Source organism: Carcharhinus amblyrhynchos, chromosome 11 (genome assembly GCF_965287045.1).
Source record: "Carcharhinus amblyrhynchos chromosome 11, sCarAmb.v2.hapA, whole genome shotgun sequence".
NCBI lineage: Eukaryota > Metazoa > Chordata > Chondrichthyes > Carcharhiniformes > Carcharhinidae > Carcharhinus > Carcharhinus amblyrhynchos.
Genome location: NC_137334.1, coordinates 81,884,839 through 81,897,413, shown reverse-complemented (window position 1 = coordinate 81,897,413; position 12,575 = coordinate 81,884,839). Strand labels below are relative to the sequence as shown.

At 45.3% G+C, this 12,575-nt stretch overlaps 1 protein-coding gene across 3 annotated transcripts in view; it reads right to left on the bottom strand.

The window, feature by feature from the left end:
* Window positions 1–12,221, bottom strand: part of klhdc3l (kelch domain containing 3-like) — a 53,522-nt gene extending 41,301 nt beyond the window's left edge. Inside the window, exons 1-2 of one of the 3 annotated variants that reach the window (XM_080198306.1) lie at window positions 12,139–12,171; window positions 4,162–4,220 (exon numbers count right to left, since the gene is read on the bottom strand). The gene's annotated coding sequence lies outside the window, so the exon portion shown is untranslated. Of the gene's footprint in view, window positions 1–4,161; window positions 4,221–9,572; window positions 9,663–12,138 lie in introns of those variants that run through there. The other 2 variants (XM_080198304.1, XM_080198307.1) reach the window with 2 other exon arrangements.
* Between the last annotated feature and the right edge of the window lie 354 nt (window positions 12,222–12,575).

Sequence of the window (12,575 nt, the reverse complement as noted above, 5' to 3'; positions counted from 1 at the left end):
ATTGTCCCTCATTTCCCATCCCTCTCTCATTACTTGCAGTGCAGACATTGCAGGACACACCATCCAACCCATTCTACATATTCGAGGTCTCAATTCTGATTGCAACATTGTCAGGAATACTCTGAGCAAGAACTGAGCTTATTCCCTTTAGCTATTCCTTCCCCTTCAACGCAACAGCTGTTGCCCAACATCCTCCCAATGCAACTGAAACCCAAATTAGCTTACCTTTCATACAGTTTTGTAACAAGAATTTCTTCACACCTTTGTGAGGGTATAACAAATAGCACTGGATCCAACATAGGGTACAGATCTAGACTGGCTGTCAGGTTTATACAGTAAGAAGTCTCACAACACCAGGTTAAAGACGACTACATTTCAAGACGTGCTTCATTCGATGTTAAATGATCTAGGGTGGTGTGTGTGTGTGTGTTGGGGGAGAGGGGTCTAAATTTTCTCAGATACGATGTGTCATTTCAGTTTTTTTTCACAAGGGCAGGATGACCAGCTCAGGAGGAAATAATTAAGGGACACTTAGCAGGGTACAAATAAAACCAGAAACCATAGGAGCTGCAGAAGGAGGGGGTTGGGGTGGGGGACTAGGGGCTTCTGACAGGACAACACACCAGGGCATTGGGAGGGAGTGGTGACCAAACTATAGGAGTGAAGGGCAAGGGGTAATTTTCTTTCTCTCAAAGAGGCTACATGGTGGCACAGAGTTTAGCATTGCTGCCTTACAGCGCTAGGGACCTGGGTTCAATTCCAGCCTTGGGTGACTGTCTATATGGAATTTACACATTCTCCCTGTGTCTGCATGGGTTTCCTCCCACAGTCTAAAAGTGTGCAGGTTAGGTTGATTGGCCACGCTAAATTGTTGCTTAGTGTCAGAAGGATTGGTAGGGTAAATATGTGCGGTTAAGAGGATAGGGCCTGGGTGGTGCAGGCTCCAATGGCCTCTTTCTGCACTGTAGGGATTCTAACCCCCTCACTCTCTCTCCGCTCCTTCACACTTTTTTTCCTTCCTCAATGACTCTCTCCCCTCCCTTCCACGCTCCCTAACCCTTCCCTCTCCCAATGCACCCCTCCCTCCACCTCTCTCTCCCCCTCCTTCCCTCTGCTCCCTCTCTTTTCCACAGCCTTCCCCACCTCTTTCCCCTGCCCGCCCCCATCTCTCTGGGCAGCACAGTGGTTAGCACTGCTGCCTCACAGCGTCAAGGACCCGGGTTCATTTCTGACCTTGGGTGACTGTATGAGGATAGGGCTTGTGTGGGATTGTTGTCAGTGTCGGCTAAATGACCTCCTCCTGCCCTGTAGCGATTCTATGATTTCTCTCACCCTCCCCCTCCCCCTTTGCCTCCCCCCATATCTCCTCCTCACTTTCCCCTCTCCCCCCCTCTCTCTCCCCCTCCCCGTCCCACCCTGCCTGTCTCACCCCTCTCTCTCCCTCTACCCCCCTCCCTCCATCCCTCTCATTCACCAGTCCCTTCAGGTAGTGAGTGGTCGGTTTCAGACTGTTCCACGCCCCCGGTTCCCGATCCCGTCCTACTCACTCTGTCACTCCCAGCAGCACAGACACAGCCCCACACCCACTCTCCACTTTAAAATATCAGTCTCCAGAGAAATTGGCAGGAAGATCACAAACTCGAGGGTAACTCACAGCGTGGTACCTTCGAGGTTTTTATTAAGGGGTTCACCGTGGCGATTGGCTGGCCTGGTACAAGGACTGGTGGGGACAGCCTGTGGATCGAGGGCTTTTGTTGGACAACCTTCTGCTAGGATGTCCCAAGATCACAAAAGATGCTGCATAAATAGAGTCATAGAGGTTTACAGGATAGAAGCAGGTCTTTCAGCCCAACTTGTCCACGCCACCCAGTGTTCATCACTAAGCTAGTCCCAATTGCCCGAATTTGGCCCATATCCCTCTATACCCATCTTACCCATATAACTGTCTAAATGCTTTTTAAAAGACAAAATTGCACCCACCTCTACTACTGCCTTTGGCAGCTCGTTCCAGACGCACCCTGCCTTTGCTGACTACCTATCTAATCTTTGTCCCTTATTATTATACATAAAGTAACAGTTTATTTCTACAATGCTGTACATGGACTTTTTTTTAAAGTTTGCTGCAACATCCTAATGGGGCAGATTTTGCGGTTGATCCTGTCAGCATTCACCGTCACTACGCCACCGAAATCGATAGCAACTTCTGTAGGCCACACATTGTCACAACGACAGGAAACTGCGACTGACAGAGATCTACCTAATTCATCAGCTAACCACATACATAGTGAACTGTTTACAACTTGTTGCAATAATGTTACAACTGTACAAAACTCTGGTGCGGCCGCACTTGGAGTATTGCACACAGTTCCGGTTGCCGCATTATAAGAAGGATGTGGAGGCATTGGAAAGGGTGCAGAGGAGGTTTACCAGGATGTTGCCTGGTATGGAGGGAAGGTCTTATGAGGAAAGGCTGAGGGACTTGAGGTTATTTTCATTGGAGAGAAGAAGGTTACGAGGTGACCTAATTGAGGCATACAAGATGATCAGAGGATTGGATAGGGTGGACAGTGAGAGCTTTTTTCCTCGGACGGTGATGGCTAACATGAGGGGACATAGCTTTAAATTGAGGGGGGATAATTATAGGACGGATGTCAGAGGTAGGTTCTTCACTCAGAGGGTAGTAATGGCGTGGAATGCCCTGCCTGCAGCAGTTGTGGACTCGCCAACTTTAAGGGCGTTCAAATGGTCAGTGGATAGGCATATGGATAATGTTGGAATAGTTTAGGTTAGAGGGTCATTAGATTGGTTCCACTGGTCGGCGCAACATCGAGGGCCAAAGGGCCTGTACTGCGCTGTAATGTTCTGTGTTTAAAGAAGAGCAGCTTGTAAAAATAAATAAATACAAGAAATGATGCCGATCACAAACAACCAAGTCACCTAATGGCCGATGTGCTTTCTGTGGCCACAGACGTGACTCCAGGATTGGGGTGCTGCCTCCCTGATACCTGGGTGAAGGATATCACAAAGCGGCTGCAGGACATTCTACTGCAGGAGGGTGAACAGACAGAGCTTGTCATCCACACTGGTACCAATGACTTGGGTAGGAAGGGGGATATGGTCCTGCAATAGGTGGCAGAAAAAGGAGATGCATTTTGGGCGGAAGAACATGGAGAGACAATCAAAAATAAAGGGTAATACCCTTAAAGGGGTGCAGGAGCAGAAAGTAGCAGGGCAGGGGGAGAAAGCAGTTAATAAATCAGGCAATATTCTGGCCTTTGTTAACAGGTGCAGAGTGTATATGAGGAAGGAGGTTATGCTGAATTTATATAAGACACCAGTTAGACCTCAGCTGGAATACTGTGTACAGGGTGGCAAAGTGGTTAGCACTGCTGCCTCATGGCATCAGGGTCCCAGGTTCAATTCCAGCCTCGGGTCACTGTCTCTGTGGCACTTGGGCTTTCTCTCCGTCTCTGCGTGGGTTACCACTGGGTGCTCTGGTTTCTTCCCACAGTCCAAAGATGTGCGGATTAGGTTGGCTGGCCATGGTAAATTGGCCCTAGTGTCAGGGGGTTAGTAGGATAAATGCATGGTGTTATGGGAATAGGGCCTGGGTGGGTATAGACTTGATGGGCTGAATGACCTCCTTCTGTTACTGTAGGGATTCTATGAGTTCTGGGCGCCACACTATAGGAAGGGTGTAAATGCATTGTACAGAGTGGTTTACAAGAATGGTCCCAGGGATGAGAAACTTCAGTTGTGTGGATAGATTGGAAAGGTTGGACTGTTCTTGGAGGCGGCAATGAGGCAGCTAGACAGAGTAGATAGGGATAAACTGTTTCCACTCATAAAAGAATTAAGGATGCAAATATGATGAGAGAAGAAACTTTTTCACTCAGTGAGTAATTCAGATCTGGAATATGCTGCCGGGACGAGTGATGGAGAGGTTTGCAATTGGGGCACTGGATGACTACTTAAACAGAAACAACATGCAAGGTATAAGAAAAAAGGAAGAATGGGCAGTAAGTCACATCACTCAATTGAAGAGCTGGTACAGACACAATGGGCCAACTGGCCTCATTCTGCACTGTAACAATTCTGTAGTTGTGAAACTTTAAGTTGACCACTTCTCTGGAAAGTTTTGATATGAATTGCACTGTAGACCTGTTGCATGTTATTTCACACTGGGGGATCTTTCAAGGTCCACTTCAAACAGGGGCAATCTGGAAAGGAAGGAGAATTTTGGACATTTTGAAGAATTGGACATTAATCAACTGCCATTCTATCAAGAAAATGATTGGCCAAATCTTCATTCACCACAGTGGGATGGGAAAGTCCCACCAATGTGAACAGTGATATGATTCCAGCTTCTGCCCTCTGGTCCTTGGATCTTCCATGAAGGGAAAACATCCTCTCAGCATTTAATCTGTCAATCCCCCGAAGAATCTGATATGTTTCAATGAGATTACATCTCATTCTTCTAAATTCCCATGTAGAGAGCCCCACCCTGTTTAACGTTTCCTCATATGACAATCCCTCCATACTGGGGATCATCCTAGTGAACCTAGATCATAGGTCACTACAATGCAGAAGGAGGCCCTTCGGCCCATCGAGTCTGCACCAAACACAATCCCACCCAGGCCCTACCCCCATATCCCCGACATATTATACCCACTAATCCCTCTAACCTACGCATCCCTGGATACTAAGGGGCAATTTTCTTAGCATGGCCAATCAACCTAACCCACACATCTTTGGACTGTGGGAGGAAACCGGAGTACCCAGAAGAAACCCACGCAGACATGAGGAGAATGTGCAAACTCCACATAGACAGTGACCCGTGCCAGGAATCGAACCCAGGACCCTGGAGCTGTGAAGCAGCAGTGCTAACCACTGTGCTACCGTGCTGCCCTAGTCTTTGGAATTCTCTTCCAGCAGTGGAGGCTGGGTCAATAAACATATTCAAGGATGAGCTGGGGAGATTTTTTAATCGAAGAGAAGTGAAAGGGTATGGGGGGGATGGGCAGCAAAATTGAATTAATGCCACAATCAGATCAGTCATGATCTTATCGAATGACAGAACTGGTTTGATGGGCCGAATGGTCAAGTCCTATTACGACTTATGATGTTATATTTTGTTCTATCAAAATTTAATCAGAAAATTTATTCTGTTTTCTGAAAATTAAAGAAAAAAAAAGGAATTTGATGCTTTTGACTTCCTGATTTGCTGTCTGTGAGAATACTTCAGTGAGACTGGCTACTTATCTTGCTTGCTAACATCAATGTGCCTGGAGATGCCCTTGATCTGCTGCATTTGTGAGAGGGGAATTGGACCTTTGGGGGTAGTCTTCTTAGAGGTCAAGTGTGAGTGCTATTGCTTCGCTGCTATAACATATTATTTGTTTGCCAGAAGGGAGAGATCGCGACAGGAGTGGATACACAAAGGATTGCAAATGAAGTGCCTGTGTGCTGGTTCACAGTATAATGAACTGAACGCTCTGGAGTAAATGGTTTGTATACAATCTACCCTTGTCATGGTGATAGCCTATCAACATCATGTCAATGCACTGCTGGCCTCAGAGAGCGAAGTGACTCATGGAATTAATGCGCCACGTGTTACCTGCTTAATTAAGTAATACAATCCTACTTGCATCTGCCAAGTACACCCAGCAGCAACTAAAAGACATTGAACTGATGAGAACAATTATTTATTTCACGTAAATGACTTTCTGTGGCATTGTGTATGGAACAAAAACAGGAAATTCAAAGCGCCTTGCAGTCAAAGGTAGAAGATACAACACACTATATATATATTGCAGAAGCCTCATAACAACATGATGCATGCTGCTGAAGCCTCAAAGGTTCCGTAAGTATTTTAGGTCCCAAAAGGATCAAATCAAAAATACTCAATTGAAATGCTGACAATTTCATTTCTCTCTGAACTCATAATGGTGTTTGTGATGACTTAAAGAGTGGCAACTGCATCCGTGAGAAAAGGGCTTGGGAATTTGTAAAACGAAGATACAAAAGAGATGTTGGTGGGTTTATAGTTTACATGCAACACCAAGGAAAAGACCAGCTGATAAAAGCAAATTACTGTGGATGTGGGAATTTGAAACCAAAACAGAAAACGCTTGAAAATCTCAACAAGTCTGACAGCATCTGTGGAAAGGGAACAGAGCCAATGTTTCGAGTCTGGATGACTTTTTGTCACAGAACAGTCATCCACACCTAAAACAAACTTGTCCAGTGACAGCTTATTAAACTGCCCTTAGTCCTTCCTGGCTCTGTTCTTTCTCGCTCTCTTTCCACAGATGCTAAAAAACCAATGGATCAGTTTTCATGTGTTTAAGGGACGAACGCTGACCAGGTTACTGGGAAAACTCCCTACGCTTCTGCAAGTAATTCCAAGGAATCGCTTATATCTGACATGATGGGCAAATGGGAGCCTGAATTTAACATTGTGTCTTCAGCCAACGCAAGATGGCCACCAACATCTGTCTGCACATACATAGTGAAGCAATGATGTCCTTTTGCAGGGGACACAGGGCCAGTTTGGATCTTATGCAGATTCTGCAGCAGATGAATGAAGAATTACAGTTTAAAGTGAAGGTGCATGCTGGCCTCTGTTGTACAGTTTTGTTGTGTATAACTGTACAGTTTTAGCAAGACTGCATTGTGACGGCACTCCCGACCTTAACCCTCCTATCTATACATCAAACCTCCCCACCTGCAAAATCCATCGAGTTGAACTTGGGGAATTTCAAAATTACTTTGATGTGGTTAATTCGTTTCCTCTCCTCTTTTTACTTATTAAAACTACTACATTCCTACTGTCCAGTGACAGCTTATTAAACTGCCCTTAGTCCTTCCTGGTTCTGTCTTTATAATGTTGTGCAAAGTGTGTGTGTTTCACACAACAATCACACACGATACACTGGTTAGCACTTCTGTCTCTCAGCACCAGGAACCCCGGTTCAATTACAGTCTAAGCTCACAGTCTGTCTGGAGATTGCGCGTTCTCCCCGTGATCCACGTGGGTTTCCGCCGGGTGATCTGGTTTCCTCCCACATTCCAAAAATGTGCAGGTTAGGTTGATTGGCCATGCTAAATTGACCCTAACATCAGGAGGATTAGCAAAGTAACTCTGTGGGGTTACGTGAATAGGGCCTGGTTGGGATTACGGTCGGTATAGCCTCAATGGGCTGAATGGCCTCCTTCTGTACTGTAGGGATTTTATCATTCTATGAAAGTTCGATGGGACACTAATGTATAACCTGAGGAGGAAAAATTAGCAAATTGAGTTCAACGGTCTGAGTGAATGGGAAAGAATAACCATCAAAACGTTAGATTCTTTATCATCTTTCTGTGTCATCCACAAAGAGAATATTTGAAAATATGCACAGCATTTGAATCATTACACCTAACATGAGAAGACTACTTGGAGGTGTCGCTCTGAAGTTAAATAACCATGGCAATACAAAGGCTGGTTAAACTTTATAAAGTTTAAACTTTAGTGGTGTTGTGGTAATGTCACTGGATCAATAATCTGGAGACAAGAGCTCAATTCCCACACTGGCAGCTGCTGAAATTTGATTTTATTTTATTCATTCATAGGACATGGGCATTGCTGGCTAGCCTGCATTTATTGCCCATCCCAAGTTGCCCTGAGAGGACAGTTGAGAATCAACCACATTGCTGTGACTCTGGAGTCACATGTAGGCCAGACCAGGTAAGGACAGCAGATTTCATTCCCTAAAGGGCATTAGTGAACCAGATGGGTTTTTACGACAATCATTTCATGGTCATCAGTAGATTCTTAATTCCAGATATTTTATATTTAATTGAAATTTCACCATCTGCCGTGGCAGGATTCAAACCCGGATCCCCAGAATATTAGCTGAGTTTCTTGATTAATAGTCCAGGGATAATATCACCAGGCCATCACCTCCCATAAATTCAGGTAATAATCTGGAATGAACAAGCTAGTTCCAGTAATGTGACCATGAAACCCATCTAGTTCGCTTACGTCCTTGCCAGCGATGCCCACATCCTATGAAAGAATTTTTAAAAATCCTGAAGGACACAGACACACAAGTGCCTGTCAAATCCTTTTCAAAATTATTCATCGAATGCTTCTGCCACCTTTTCAGATAAAGCGTTCCACATCCTGAGAACTTGGCATTAAACCATTGCTTATCTCTCCTCTGCTGATAATTTAAACTTATAATTGCTTGCTGTTGACCTATTTGCCTGAGAGAATAGTTGTTTCAATTTACTCTGCATTCTGTCCTGCAATAAAGTTTAAACAAATAAGCAATGCTTCTGGTTTATTACTTTAAATGCCTACATTAGCCTAAATCAGGGTAAACAGTTTACTCAAGTCTGTCATTCACTGTAACGGGCTGTTTACAGATCGCCATCAATACACTGACATTGTCCAAACTGACCACAGCACCACATCAAGAATTCCACCCTCCTGAATTAATTATACACACTTAGTCAATAGAAACACCCAATCGTTGTGGAAAGACATCTCATTTGGCAAGTAAATAAGCAGAATACAATAGAAAAAGTGATTGAGAATCAAAATGATTGCAGAAAAATTAAAAAGTGGGGTGAAACGCAAACAGCCTTCAAGTGATGTGGAGGCAGAAAATGATAATAATGGCATAAAAAATTTGTCTTATCCACTGATAATCACCAATATGCCCTGATGATTACTGCAGTGTATATTATTCCTGGCTGGTTCAGAGCAGCACAGTGGTACAGTGGTTAGCACTGCTGCCTCACAGCGCCAGGGACCCGGGTTCAATTCCAGGCTTGAGTGCGTGGAGACTGTGCGCGTGGAGTCTGCACGAATTTCCCCCAGGTGTTCCGGTTTCCTCCCGCAGTCCGAAAGACGTGCTGGTTCGGTGCATTGGTCATGCTAAAGAAAAAAATCACCCTCAAATGTACCCGAGCAGGCACAGGAGTGTGGTGACTAGGGGATTTTCACAGTAACTTCATTGCAGTGTTAATGCTTGCCTACCTGTGACATTAATAAACATAAAGTTAAAGTTACCCCACCAGAAATGTTTACTCTAAGATGACACTAATGTTTTAGCATGACATCCAATATTGGGTTGTCTTTCAGACTATGGTAGTCCTTTTAATATTACAGGACGCCCTCTTCTTCCAAGCTTTAGATATTACAGGATGGGAATGAGTAGGGATGAAAAAGTTGTGAAATGTAGCTTGGGGCGATTCAAATGCAGGCAATCAGGCACCCTCTGCCCTGTACCACTCTCACTTCCTGTGGCAACCAGACCAAGAGCAGGCACTCGTCAGGTAATAAATTGCAACTTGAATAAACTGATGCAAACAACAAGAGGCACAACCATTCTAAATCAGCCTTTAAATCGACACCCATGATGTGGCAGGAGAAATGGCTTTGCGTTGCTCCATGAGGCACTACAATTACATTGTGACGAAGACCAAACTGCATTTCAACATACTGCAACCAGTCTCTACAGATCAGTTTAAGTTTTGCCACATGACCCATTTGCATATGAAAACAGTGATTCTTCCTATACCTGTCTGTTGAGTCATACTGACATGGTGAAATGTTGCCACGGTGAGATGCATCAAGCTGAGATGCATTTCCTATTATTAAAATCCCATACGTTCTTGTATGTTTGTTCTTCCGCACAATGCCTGCAGTAGTTCAAATAAACTAAAGTAAACCTGTGTTGGTGCACAGTGCAAATGCTGAAGTCCGTTGAAACATGTATATAGACACAGGCCTTAAGCAAAGACAAGATCGGACTTGCTGCAATGGCTCGACAGGTTAGCTACGGAGAGGTTTCTTCCACTGGTTTGGGAATCTACAAAATGGAGTGAAAACCTCAGGATAAGGGGCAGCTCACTTAGGTCTCAGAGGAGGAGAGATTTCTCCTGTCAAAGGGTTTTGAATCTTTGTGGTTTTGTCCTCTTTCAAAGCCAAACCAAATAGACAAACTCAAACTAAATTAGGACAAAGTAAAAGGGGCAGCTCCCCAAAAGGAAGGGGAACAGCCCGAACAAAAGCAAAAGTACAAAGGAAACTTAAGACACGTCATATCAAAATGTGATTGTCGGGGTCTATAATGCACCTGAGCCCCTGTGGTGCCCAGCGGGCACGGAAGGCTATACCAGAATGTTCTAGATGTTCCATCGTTGACTATATTCAAGGTTGTGAAAGGCAGATTTGATCTCTCAGGGAATCAGGTTATATGTGAAGTGAGCAGAAAAGTGGAGTTGAGGGAAATCAACCGTGATTGTACTGAAAGGTTCGAAGGGCAATCTGGTCGATTCCTGCTCCTTCATTCTTAAAGCACAGTTTTGCCACTGCTGCCCTCAAGAACAGCTTCTTCCCTGTTGCCATCAGACTTCTGAATGGATCTATCTTATATTAAATTATCTTTCTCTAAACGCTAGCTATGACTGCAACACTACATTCTGCAACTTCTCTTTCCTTCTCTATGAATGGTATGCTTTGCCTGTATAGTGCAAGAAACAATATTTTTCACTGTATACTAATACATGTGACAATAAAAAAATCAAAGCAAAACCCTATACTTTGGCACAAACCCCTTGATTTTTGATATGCATTATTTCACCTCACCGCATCCCCCACTTCCACTCTAGGTCTTTCTGGTTAATCATGGTCCATGATAGTGGGGAGGGCGGGCAGGGAGAGAAGCAGAAAAGATACAGCAGCCAATTTGAGCACACTGATGTGATAATGGCCAGAGAATCTATTTTTCTTTAGAGTGCTGATTAAGGTACGGATATTGTTGAGGTGAGAATTTCCCTCTTGTTGTCTTTCAACATAGCGCAACAGTGAAAGTAAACTGGCCTTCAGTTTTATGTCTCATCTGAAAGGTGACATGCTCGACAGTTGAGTGCTGCATTGGAGTGGCAGCCTAGATTCTTGTGGTCGAGTGTCAGCCTCAGTAGTTAGCACTCTTGCCTCACTCTGAGTCACAAGGTTCCAGTCTCATTCCAGGGCTTGTGCACAAAAAGTCAAATCTGACACTCGTGCAGTGCTGAGGGAGTGCAACACTGTCAGGGTGTTGTTTGTTTGATTGAAATATGAAACCCATTTGCCTGCCTGGGCGGACAAGGTCAATCCCAGGACACTGGCTGGAAGGTGAGCAGCAGAGTTACCACCAGAAAGCTGTCTGGTGTCTACTCCTCAACCATACATTAAGTTTATTTATTGGTGTCATCAGTGGGCTTACATTAACACTGCAATGTAGTTACCGTGAAAATCCCCTGGTCACTACACTCTGGCGCCTGTTCAGGTACACCAAGGGAGAATTTAGCATGGCTAACGCACCGAACCAGCATGTCTTTCGGACTGTGGGAGGAAACCAGAGCAGACACATGAAGAACGTGCAGATTACACACAGGCAGTGACTCAAGCCAGGAATCAAACCCAGGACCCTGGCGCTGAGAGGCAGCAGTGCTAACCACTGTGCCACCATCACAAAAACAGCTGATTCGGTCTGTGGGGGTTAGCTTTGAGCATAGTGACTGCTATCTTTCCTGCATTACAATAACAACTATGCTTCAAAACTGATACTCCGCTGGCTGTGAAGCGCTTGGAGAAGCGATCGTGAGAGGCGCTATATAAATGCAAGTCGTGGGGCTCCAGCGGTCAAAAGTGAGCCGGGGTGGGGGGGGGAGACAAATCAGCTGGAAGAAAGGTTGGGTCGAAAATTGCATGTCAGCCAGTTGAAGGGCGAGTTTACACAGTCGCCACACGTGCGGATTCCCTATAACACAGCAATGTGAGTGTCAGCGACAAGCAGCAGCGGAATCCCCTCGCAGCTCAAACCCTGCCCTTTTTTAAAAAAACACTTAGCAACAGGCTCTAAAGTTGGGACATTTCCTCCCTTAAGCCACGTCCACCGGACGATATCCTGCTGCTGAGCGATCTAACAGTCAGTGTGAATAGTGGAACTGTTCTATTTCAGAAATAACAGCGAGGGCACCGCTGGCTACATCAAAGTTGCTACAATTCACAAAGTATCCATTTGTCTCCCAATCTGGGTCGGCGCTCCAAACCCGCCTGCAACATCCCTCCCCAAAGAGTAAGAGCAAAAAGTTAAATACCATGTATCCAGGGCAAAACACACTGAGTAAAAACTCTCCTCTCCACTCCGCTCGCACCCACCCCCCCGCGACCGGCTGCTCGCCAAGAAGCCACTGAGAGCTCAGGAGGCACCGCCCTGTTGGCAATATTGCCTTTCCCAGCGTCTCGACTGGTGCTGCCTCCTGCAGCCTTGGATGGTCAACCAGCAACCCTGGAGGGCCAAGAGGACCCCTTTCCCAAATGCTTTGCAGCCCTCCAATCCCCACTCCCCGACCCTAAAGCAGGATGCCAGATAGAGATCATATTATATAATATCTATCTGATATGTGTCAATGAGGCAAATTGTGCATCTGCCTGTGCCCTGCATAAGACTTGGGGGTGGGGGTGGGGGCAGGGGGGTGTGAAATCCATCCTTAAGTTGGCTGCAGAAGATATTCCACTCCAACTTAAATAAATT